Genomic DNA, 10906 nt, shown 5'->3' with positions numbered 1-10906 from the left:
GAACCTGCGAACTATGAGGAAGCGATGATGAGCCCAGATTCTGCAAAATGGCTTGAAGCCATGAAATCTGAGATAGGATACATGTATGAGAACAAAGTATGGACTTCGGGTGACTTGCCCGATGATCGGCAAGCCATTGAGAATAAATGGATATTCAAGAACAAGACTGACGCTGATGGTAATATAACTGTCTACAAAGCTCGACTTGTTGCAAAAGGTTTTCGACAAGTTCAAGGGGTTGACTACGATGAGACTTTCTCACCCGTAGCGATGCTTAAGTCTGTCCGAATCATGTTAGCAATTGCCGCATTTTATGATTATGAAATTTGGCAAATGGATGTAAAAACTGCATTCCTGAATGGATTTCTGGAAGAAGAGTTGTATATGATGCAACCGGAAGGTTTTGTCGATCCAAAAGGTGCTAACAAAGTGTGCAAGCTCCAGCGATCCATTTATGGACTGGTGCAAGCATCTCGGAGTTGGAATAAACGTTTTGATAGTGTGATCAAAGCATATGGTTTTATACAGACTTTTGGAGAAGCCTGTATTTACAAGAAAGTGAGTGGGAGCTCTGTAGCATTTCTGATATTATATGTAGATGACATATTGTTAATTGGAAATGATATAGAATTTCTGGATAGCATAAAGGAATACTTAAATAAAAGTTTTTCAATGAAATACCTCGGTGAAGATGCTTACATATTGGGCATCAAGATCTATAGAGATAGATCAAGACGTTTAATTGGACTTTCACAAAGCACATACCTTAATTAAGTTTTGAAAAAGTTCAAAATGGATCACGCAAAGAAAGGGTTCTTGCCTGTGTTACAAGGTGTGAAATTGAGTCAGACTCAATGCCCGACCACAGCAGAAGATAGAGAGAAAATGAAAGATGTTCCCTATGCTTCAACCATAGGCTCTATCATGTATGCAATGTTGTGTACCAGACCTGACGTATGCTTAGCAATAAGTTTAGCAGGGAGGTACCAAAGTAATCCAGGAGTGGATCACTGGACAGCGGTCAAGAATATCCTGAAATACCTGAAAAGGACTAAGGATATGTTTCTCGTTTATGGAGGTGACAAAGAGCTAGTCGTAAATGGTTACGTCGATGCAAGCTTTGACACTGATCCGGATGATTCTAAATCGCAAACTGGATATGTGTTTATATTGAACGGTGGAGCTATCAGTTGGTGCAGTTCTAAACAAAGCGTCGTGGCGGGATCTACATGCGAAGCAGAGTACATAGCTGCTTCGGAAGCAGCAAATGAAGGAGTCTGGATGAAAGAGTTCATTTCCGATCTAGGTGTCATACCTAGTGCATTGGGACCAATGAAGATCTTCTATGACAATACTGGTGCAATTGCCTTGGCAAAGGAATCCAGATTTCACAAGAGGACCAAGCACATCAAGAGACGCTTCAATTCCATTCGGGACCAAGTCCGGGTGGGAGACATAGAGATTTGCAATATACATACGGATTTGAATGTTGTAGACAGTTGACTAAGCCTCTTCCACGAGCAAAACATGATCAGCACCAAGACTCCATGGGTGTTAGAATCATTACTGTGTAATCTAGATTATTGACTCTAGTGCAAGTGGGAGACTGAAGGAAATATGCCCTAGAGGCAATAATAAAGTTATTATTTATTTCCTCATATCATGATAAATGTTTATTATTCATGCTATAATTGTATTAACCGGAAACATGATACATGTGTGAATACATAGACAAACTTAATGTCACTAGTATGCCTCTACTTGACTAGCTCATTAATCAAAGATGGTTATGTTTCCTAACCATAGACATGTGTTGTCATTTGATTAACGGGATCACATCATTAGGAGAATGATGTGATTGACTTGACCCATTCTGTTAGCTTAGCACTTGATCGTTTAGTATGTTGCTATTGCTTTCTTCAAGACTTATACAAGTTCCTATAACTATGAGATTATGCAACTCCCGTTTACCAGAGGAACACTTTGTGTGCTACCAAACGTCACAACGTAACTGGGTGATTATAAAGGAGCTCTACAGGTGTCTCCAAAGGTACATGTTGAGTTGGCGTATTTCGAGATTAGGTTTTGTCACTCCGATTGTCGGAGAGGTATCTCTGGGCCCTCTCGGTAATGCACATCAATATAAGCCTTGCAAGCAATGTAGCTAATAAGTTAGTTACAGAATGATGCATTACGTAATGAGTAAAGAGACTTGTCGGTAACGAGATTGAACTAGATATTGAGATACGGACGATCGAATCTCGGGCAAGTAACATACCGATGACAAAGGGAACAACGTATGTTGTTATGCGGTTTGACCGATAAAGATCTTCGTAGAATATGTAGGAGCCAATATGAGCATCCAGGTTCCGCTATTGGTTATTAACCGGAAACAGTTCTAGGTCATGTCTACATAGTTCTCGAACCCGTAGGGTCCGCACGCTTAAGGTTTTGATGACAGTTATATTATGAGTTTATGAGTTTTTGATGTACCAAAGTTTGTTCGAAGTCCCGAATGAGATTACGGTCATGACGAGGAGTCTCGAAATGGTCGAGACATGAAGATTGATATATTGGAAGCCTATATTTGGATATCAGAAGTGTTCCGGGTGAAATTGGGATTTTAACGGAGTACCGGGAGGTTACCGGAACCCCCCGGGGGCTTAATGGGCCTACATGGGCCTAGTGGAGAGGAGGAGAGGAGGCAAGGGCTGGGCCGCGCGCCCCTCCCCTCCTAGTGCGAATAGGACAAGGAGAGGGGGCGGCGCCCCCCCCCCTTTCCTTCCTCTCTCCCTCCTCCTTCCCCCTTCTCCTATTCCAACTAGGAAAGAAGGGAGTCCTACTCCCGGTGGGAGTAGGACTCCCCTTGGCGCGCCCCTCCTTGGCCGGCCGCCCCTCCCCCTTGGCTCCTTTATGTACGGGGGCAGGGGGGCACCTCTAGACACAACAATTGATCTCTTGATCTCTTAGCCGTGTGCGGTGCCCCCCTCCACCATAGTCCTCGATAATATTGTAGCGGTGCTTAGGCGAAGCCCTGCGACGGTAGAACATCAAGATCGTCACCACGCCGTCGTGCTGACAGAACTCTTCCCCGACATTCTGCTGGATCGGAGTCCGGGGATCGTCATCGAGCTGAACGTGTGCTAAAACTCGGAGGTGCCGTAGTTTCGGTGCTTGATTGGTCGGGTCGTGAAGACGTACGACTACATCAACCGCGTTGTTCTAACGCTTCCGCTTTCGGTCTACGAGGGTATGTGGACAACACTCTCCCCTCTCGTTGCTATGCATCACCATGATCTTGCGTGTGCATAGGAAGTTTTTTGAAATTACTACGTTCCCCAACAATGACATCTGGCCGGCACACTGTTGTGTCTCTCCTACGGACAACGCGGCCCTCACGGCTCCGTTCTCCGAACAGGAAGTGTGGGCGGCCATTAAGAGCATGAACCCCTCTTCGGCCCCCAGTCCTGATAGCCTCCTGGTGAAGTTCTTCCAGTCTTTCTAGGAGGTAATTAAGCCGGAGGTGATGGCCCTGTTCGAGGAGTTCTTTGTCGGGTCCATCGACCTCACCATGTTGAACTTTGGGGTAATCACCCTCATCCCCAAAGTACCTGGAGCTTCGGATATCCGCCAATTCCGCCCAATTACGGTGATTAATGTCATCTTCCGCATCCTCGCTAAGGGGTACGCCATTAGGGTGGCCCCTATTGCGGACCGAATCACGCACCCGGATCAGTCAGCGTTTATCCAGGGCCGGTACATCTTGGACGGTGTCCTTGTGTTTCACGAAGCGCTCCATGAGGTGCACTCCAAACACCTCAAGGCAGTCTTTCTGAAACTGGATTTCCACAAGGCGTACGACACGGTCGGCTGGGCCTTCCTTCAGGAATGCTTGCTCCGGAAGGGCTTCGACGACAGATGGGTCACTCGGGTTATGCAAATGGTCTCCTCGGGCCGTACCGCAGTGAACATCAATGGCGAAATTAGACCTTTCTTCCCCACATTCTGTGGGGTGCGGCAGGGCGACCCATTCTCCCCGTTCCTCTTCAACATGGTCGTGGATGCTCTGGCGGCCATTTTAGATAAGGCCAAAGCGACGGGTCACATTAAGGGCATTGTGCCGCATCTTGTTGGGGGGAACGGGATCTCCCTCCTCCAATATGCTGATGACACCATTATTATGGTGGAAGGTTTAGCGAGCGACATCACGAACTGGAAGTTCCTCCTGTTATGCTTTCAACAGATGTCTGGCCTCAGGATCAACTTCGACAAAAGTGAGGTGATGGTCTTGGGATATTCCCAAGATGAGTGCCAGAGCATTGCGGACCGGCTTAATTGCCAGCTCGGGTGTTTCCCCACGACTTATCTGGGGATCCCCATTGGTGATTCGCGGCTCACGGCGGCTGAGCTGCGCCCCTCGGTTAGGAAGCTTCAGCACCGCATCGAGCCCTGGCAGGGCAGGTGGCTTTCGAAGGCTGCCCGAACAGTGCTCATTAACTCTTCCCTCTCCAGTCTGCTCTTATTCATCATGAGCTTCTACAGCTTCCCGGAGACCCTGCATCATGAGATTGCCACTGTCCAGGGACGATTCTTCTGGGCTAGCGAGGGCGATAAGCAGTAGTACCACATGGTTCGGTGGTCGGAGATCTGTAAACCACGCGACCAGAGTGGCCTAGAGATCATGTCTTCCGAACGCATGAACATAGCCCTCCTGACTAGGTGGTTGTGGCGGATTGTTAACGGAGAGGGTGGTCTATGGCTTCGCCTTATTCAGCAGAAATACCTCCGTGGCCAGCCTCTTGCCTTCTGCCAGCGGTCTGGAGGATCCCAGTTATGGCAATCCATCATCCAGCTCCTCCTTGTCCTCCGCATTGGGACCTCGATCTCTGTTGGCTCGGGCACTACCACGATGTTCTGGTTCGATAGATGGGCGGGTTCCATGCCCCTCGCGGCCCGCTTCCCTGACTTGTTCTCCATCGCGGTTGATTCGCGGATCTCGATCGCGACGGCCCTTATTGACTTAGGGCAACTCGCGTTCCGTCGTCCTTTAGGTTCGGCTGAGGTCGCTGACTGGCATGAGTTGCTCGACTGCATTGCTCTCCACGAGTCTGATCTTGAGATTGGTGATGACCGTACCAGGTGGTGTCTAGAGCCCTCAGGGCAATTCTCCACTAAGTCTCTCTACCAGGCCATCGCACCCTCGATTGGCCATGAGGCGCTCACCACCATTTGGGAGATTTGACTCCCCCTGAAGATTAGGATCTTCTTGTGGCAAAGGATTCGCGGCCGCCTTCCATCCGGCATGGAGGTCCTGAAGCGCAACGGACCCGGTGATGGGCGTTGCCCGCTTTGCGGGCCTGAAGAGGACTCGAACCATATCTTCTTCTCCTACATGTCCGTGCAGTTCCTCTCGAGCTGTTTCCGCGAAGTAGTGGGTGGAAGCTGGGACCACGGCAACTTCCCAAACAGAAACTACAACACGACATTAAACTACCATGGCCAAGTGAAACATTCCAAACCATACAACGTCCAAAATCTCAAAAACCATCACCGGGGACGCCAAAAGCAATCAAGACGACACCTTCAAGGAGAATGACATGTAACACCGCCACCACCCGATCCAGAGGAACCAGACCTAGGGTTTCCCCTTATGCTCGAAGAAGGGCATAGAGAAGGCCATGGAAACGCCTCCAAGAAGGGGACAACACCCGTAGGTGTGGCCGCTGCAAGCATCAGTAAGCCAAGCAAGTATTTTACTCTAGCTTATGTCCGAACAATCCCGAAGCCACCCCTCGTCCAGGGAGCTACATCCACCGCCAAGGGGTGGCAATGGGCACCGCTGGACGCGCGAGCCATTGGATCTGGCAGAGGAGGGGTGAAGCAGTGGCAAAGGTGGGAGAGGCGGCGGTCGGGCAAAGATAGTTTGCACATGGGATGCAACGGCAACCAGCAACACCAGCGAGCCTGGATTTGGAGAGGCGCAAATCTGGTCCAACCAGGCTGGAGCTGCCAAAACACCAGAGAGTATTATCTTTAGTGCCCATGTTAATCAGGCTACTATTCAAGACATTAAACGATTTTTTCTTGTTTCTAACATGGATAGTACTTTCACTCATTTAGGCCATCCTCTTATTCTCCCTGCAAAAAATAGAGTTGCCGCTTATAATTTTGTTTTGGATAAGTTTACGAATAAGCTTCCTGCATACAAAGCTAATATGCTCTCTCATGCTGCTAGGCTTGAGCTGATTAGGTTGGTTTCCTCTGCAATTCCTGTGTACTATATGGCTAATATTTTATTCACCAAGAAAATTATTGCCAAACTCACTGCTATTATCAGGAATTTTTGGTGGACAGGAATTAAATAGAATAATTCTAATAGAAGCCTTTGTCTTAGGGCCTGGAAAGACATTTGTAACTCTAAGCAAGAAGGTGGACTTGGTATAAGGAATTTGCAAGCTATCAATGAAGGTCTGATTCTTGCAGTTGCTTGGAGACTTGATAAAGCCCTGTCTTCCCATTTACATCTTGTCCTTAAATCCAAATATTTCCATGACACCTCCATTTGGACAGCCACTCCAAACACTCCTAAATCAGCCTTCTGGTCTTCCATTTTAAAAATGCTTCCTAAGCTCAAAGCTCATTCATTTTACCAGATCACGCAAGGAAATATCTCTCTCTGGAGCACTCCTTGGTGTTCTCATTGGGCTTAAATTCATGATCATCTCAATGTTCAGTCTCCCGGGTATATATATCCTTCTCTTGTTAAAGATCTTTAGCTTCCAGGTCAGAAAGTCTGGAATAACAATCTCATTCACTCTCTTTTCCAGCAACCTTTAGCTTCTACTATTGTCCAGACTAAGATTATTCATGAAGATTGTCCTAATATGCTATGTTGGGATCTTATTACTAATGGAATTTGTTCTTCCAAATCTGCTTATCAATTCAGTTTGCAGGATATTAATGCAAATCTGAGGAATGTCCCTTCTCAAGTATCCTTGCAAGTTAAAAATCTTCTCAAGATCATTTGGAAGCAAAAGCTTATGATTCCCAGAGTCCAAACATTTGCTTGGAGACTTATCCGGAAAGCTCTTACCACAGGTTTGAGGGCTGGTCGTTTTTCTATACATATTTCTGAACTTTGCTGCAGATGTGGCCAACAGGAGAATGAGATTCACCTCTTTTTTCTTTGTGATTTTGCTAGAGCAGCTTGGTTCAGCCATCCTTGGTATATTAGATCAGATGTTTTAGTTCAGAGTTATTGCAATATGCACAACATTATTCTTGCTTTAATCAACATGAACCATCCACATGCTTCTCTTTCAAACATTCTCAACTTTATGTGGTGCCTTTGGAAAGCAAGAAACGACTATCTTTTTGACAGGAGAAAGGCTCTCCCTCACCATGTTAATATTGTTGCAAATTCTTTGTCTTCTGAATCTAATGATCTTCTGGAGTACAGTTTGATGAAAAACCTGCACGCCCTGCCCTCGCTTCGTCCCCTTGGGCGACTCGGGGCGACTAGGGTTCCGCCACCGCTGCCACCCCCCTCCAGCCCCTTCCTCCCCCTCGCCGCTACCAGAGACGGCCGCCGGGAAGCCCGCGCGGACACTGGTGAAGGTGGCGGCGGGGATCTCGGCGCTCCTTCCCATCTTGGAGGCCCGTGGTTCCTAGGGCGGCGTCCCTTGCCGAAGAGGCGACGTCGTCGGGCGGTGGGCGACGTTCGCAGGGGGTGCTGGCCAGCGTGCCCGACCGCGTGGGCAGCAGGTGGCTGGTGGAATCCGGCCGCGGCGAGAAGCTTTCTTCGTCAGATCTGGAGGTGCGAAATCCCTATTCCATGTTGCCTCGCTCTCGCCTCCGGTGTGGGCTAGCGTTCTGGCTCCGGCGTTGATGCGTGTTGGTGGTCAGCTAGGGAACCAGGGGAAACCTTGGCCGGTCCGGCCGGCCCGGCGGCGGCAACGCCCAAGAGCGCTGCTTTCCTCCATGGGGGCGCAGCCGAGGTCCCCTGCTCTCCACCCCGATCCCCCTGCCCGGGTGAAAACCTTTATCCTCGGCGGATTTGGCGGCGGCGGCGCCTTGCGCGTCGTGACCTTGCTGGAGGCGTCGTCAAGGGTGTGGGGCTCGGTCGGGAGGTTAGGCAGGTGAGGGATTGAGCTACCCCATCTGCGTCGTCCGATTCCTTGAAGCTTGTCTCCAACTAGGTTGGTATGGACTGTGGCGGAGCAGCCAGCGAGACATATCCCAAATTGATGTGGTCATCCTATGTCCACCTTGTGAAGCGAGGGTGACAATCTTCCAGCTCTAGTGTGAGCTTCTCGAAATCCCGACGGTGTGGCGCCTACGAGCCATGGCGAGGGGGAAGGGTCCCTCTTTGGTGATTGAGAGGGAAGATGTTGGTCCCTTCCTTCTCTAGGTGTTCCTGGAGCACGGTCCATCCTCGAAGGTCGGCTATGTCCTGTTGTGCTGCTCCGTTTCTGCTACATATGATCCTAGTGTGGAGTGCTTGGCCTTTGCTAGCTGCAATTCATTTGCGGCTTGTGGAGGTTGTATTGAGTAGGCTTTCCAGTGTTCCCCATTGTATCATTCTGGCCGTTGTAAGTTGGGTTGTCTCTTGTAATTTCTGGCCGGTTGATGGCTTTGTTCGCGTCTTTCGCGAGCCTTCGTTCTAAAAAAATCTAATAATCTTCTTAATATCTCTCAACAATTACAGCCTCAGGCTCCCATCCGGTTTTCAACTCCTATTAACCAAATTCCTTTGCAGGGTCATACACTTAAATCTGGTTTTCTTATTGCAGGTTCGAAAGTTTATTCTGATACTGCTTTCAAATGTAAAAATGTTCCAGGTTTAATGCAGGGATCAGCAACTACTGGAGTTTAAGTCTATCTTTCTTTGCAACACGATCAAATTGAAACAAATGTGCAGCTTCAGGCGTCCACATCCATCACAAGCACACCTTTGCAAGCTGAAGCTCTTGCCCTTCTTTTCGCTGCACAGGTGGCCAACCGTCTTCACATTACTCAGCCTACATTTCTCACAGATTGTCTTTCTTTGGCTCTGGTTGCGGCAAGCAGAAGGATTTCAGAGCCTTCTACTCCTTGGTCTATCAGGAAAACTTTGGCTGATTTTTTCCACTACTCTTCAGATCTTCAATCAGAGGTGTTTCACATTCCTAGAGAGATAAATGGAATTGCACATAATATAGCTCATCAGGTTCTTAGATCAGATGTTGAACCTGACATATGTTGCTTTGCCTCGGCTCACAGGAATATGTTATGCCCTGCAGTTTCTCTTCTCTCTAATTTTCAGTTTCAGGGGTTTGTAATCCATGTTGCCTCGAAATCTTCTTCCCCCGTAGTGACGGAGAAGGATTGGATGGCGATCCCTAGCTCTGGCGAATCCTGGCGCCTGCGATGGCGCGCCCCCGCCGCCGGTGGCGTCCTCCGCCCCTGTCCCAGCCGTCCCCTTCGGTGAGTGCCTCGCTCCGGCGGCTCCGGCGCCTCCCGCCTCTCCGGCCGCTCCCTCCGTGCCTCGGATCCGTTGGGCCGACTACGCCGACGACGCGCCGTTTCCCCCTCCCGCAGTACCCGCCCCCTCGCCCGCTGCCGCTCTCCGTCGCGCCGCGCTGCCACGCCGGGCTGGCATCTCAGCCCCCCACGTGATGGGTTCTGCTGCTGGCTCGCGAACGCCGTAGTCGCTGCTGTCGACACCCTCGAGCTCGACTCGGGCTGAGGAGCGCCAAGGTGCGGTCTTGGCTGGTAGGGCTGCTCGCCGCCGGCGCGAGCGCTCCTGGGGCATGGCTGGCCGCTCCGACCGGGGTGTCGCCCGCCCCTCCTGGCACCGCCCGGCGGCGGAGGTCCGGCCGCCGGCCTCCCCTTCTCCCTCGGCGTCGCTCTCGCTCGTTCCCCCCGATCCCGGTCATGCGCTCCTCCCCCTTTAGGCCCTTCACTGCGACCTTCGGGTCCTCGAGCCTCCGGTTCCGCTCCGTCCGACGGGATCCCACAGCCCTGGCTGCTCGCGCCGAAGCCGCGGTGGCGGTGGCGGCGCCCGCCCCTGGAAGGGAAACCCTTCGGGCTCCTGTGCCTCCCCGTCGCCTGGACCGGGCCGCTGGTGCTCCTAGGTTGTTGGGCCCCAACCCGCCTAGGCCGTTGGGCCGCTGCGCGGCCGGGCCGGATGGCCTCTCCTCCTCCCTGGGCCGGCTCAATTGCGTTGGGCCACTGGGATGCCCTAGGCCCAGGGCGCTGGCCACATCCATCTGGCTGCCCTACGGCCTCCCGTGTCCCCCTTTCCCCAGCGCTGCCGCCTCGTCTCGTCCCCATCTTCCCCTCGTCGCGCCCCCTCCTGCTTCGACTCCGGACTCCACCTCGCCCGGTTCGACCAACCCGCCCCCGCCTCCCTCGCCTCCCCCACCTCCCTCGCCTCCCCCTCCCCCGTCGCGGCTTCCCATGCCGCGCGACTGGGACGATGGGGTGGCCCGATCCAAGCGCAAGGCCGACGACCACCGCGGCAGCTCCGCCCATCTCCGGACGCCCTCCGGCGCGAGGAGGAGCTCCGGCGTGAGCTCCGGGAGTTCCGGGAGGGTCGCCGCTCGCTTGCGCGCCGGGAGGGTCGGGGCCGTTCTCAGTCGCCTCGGCCGGCCGCCTCGGGGGACTGGCGGTCACGCCGGCGATCCCCCTCCCCGCTCCCTCGCCATGAGCGCTTGCCCTCCCCTCCTCGGTCTTCGCGGCCCGTCTCCCCCCGCGCCCGGGATGAGCAGCCTCCGGCCCCTGCTCCCCGATGCTACGTGCCTCCCCATGCCTCCGCCCCCACGGCCACGGCTTCGGTTCCTGCCTCGAGCGGTGGCACCGCTCGCGGCCGCGCGGGGTCGGCCAAGAAGAAGAAGCGTCGGGGTGCCCGCGGCGCTCCGCCCGT

The sequence above is a fragment of the Triticum dicoccoides genome, chromosome 3B, assembly GCF_002162155.2.
Source record: "Triticum dicoccoides isolate Atlit2015 ecotype Zavitan chromosome 3B, WEW_v2.0, whole genome shotgun sequence".
In the NCBI taxonomy this organism is placed as follows: domain Eukaryota; kingdom Viridiplantae; phylum Streptophyta; class Magnoliopsida; order Poales; family Poaceae; genus Triticum; species Triticum dicoccoides.
The sequence above is the reverse complement of the archived record's forward strand: the minus strand, read 5'-3'. Positions refer to the sequence as shown.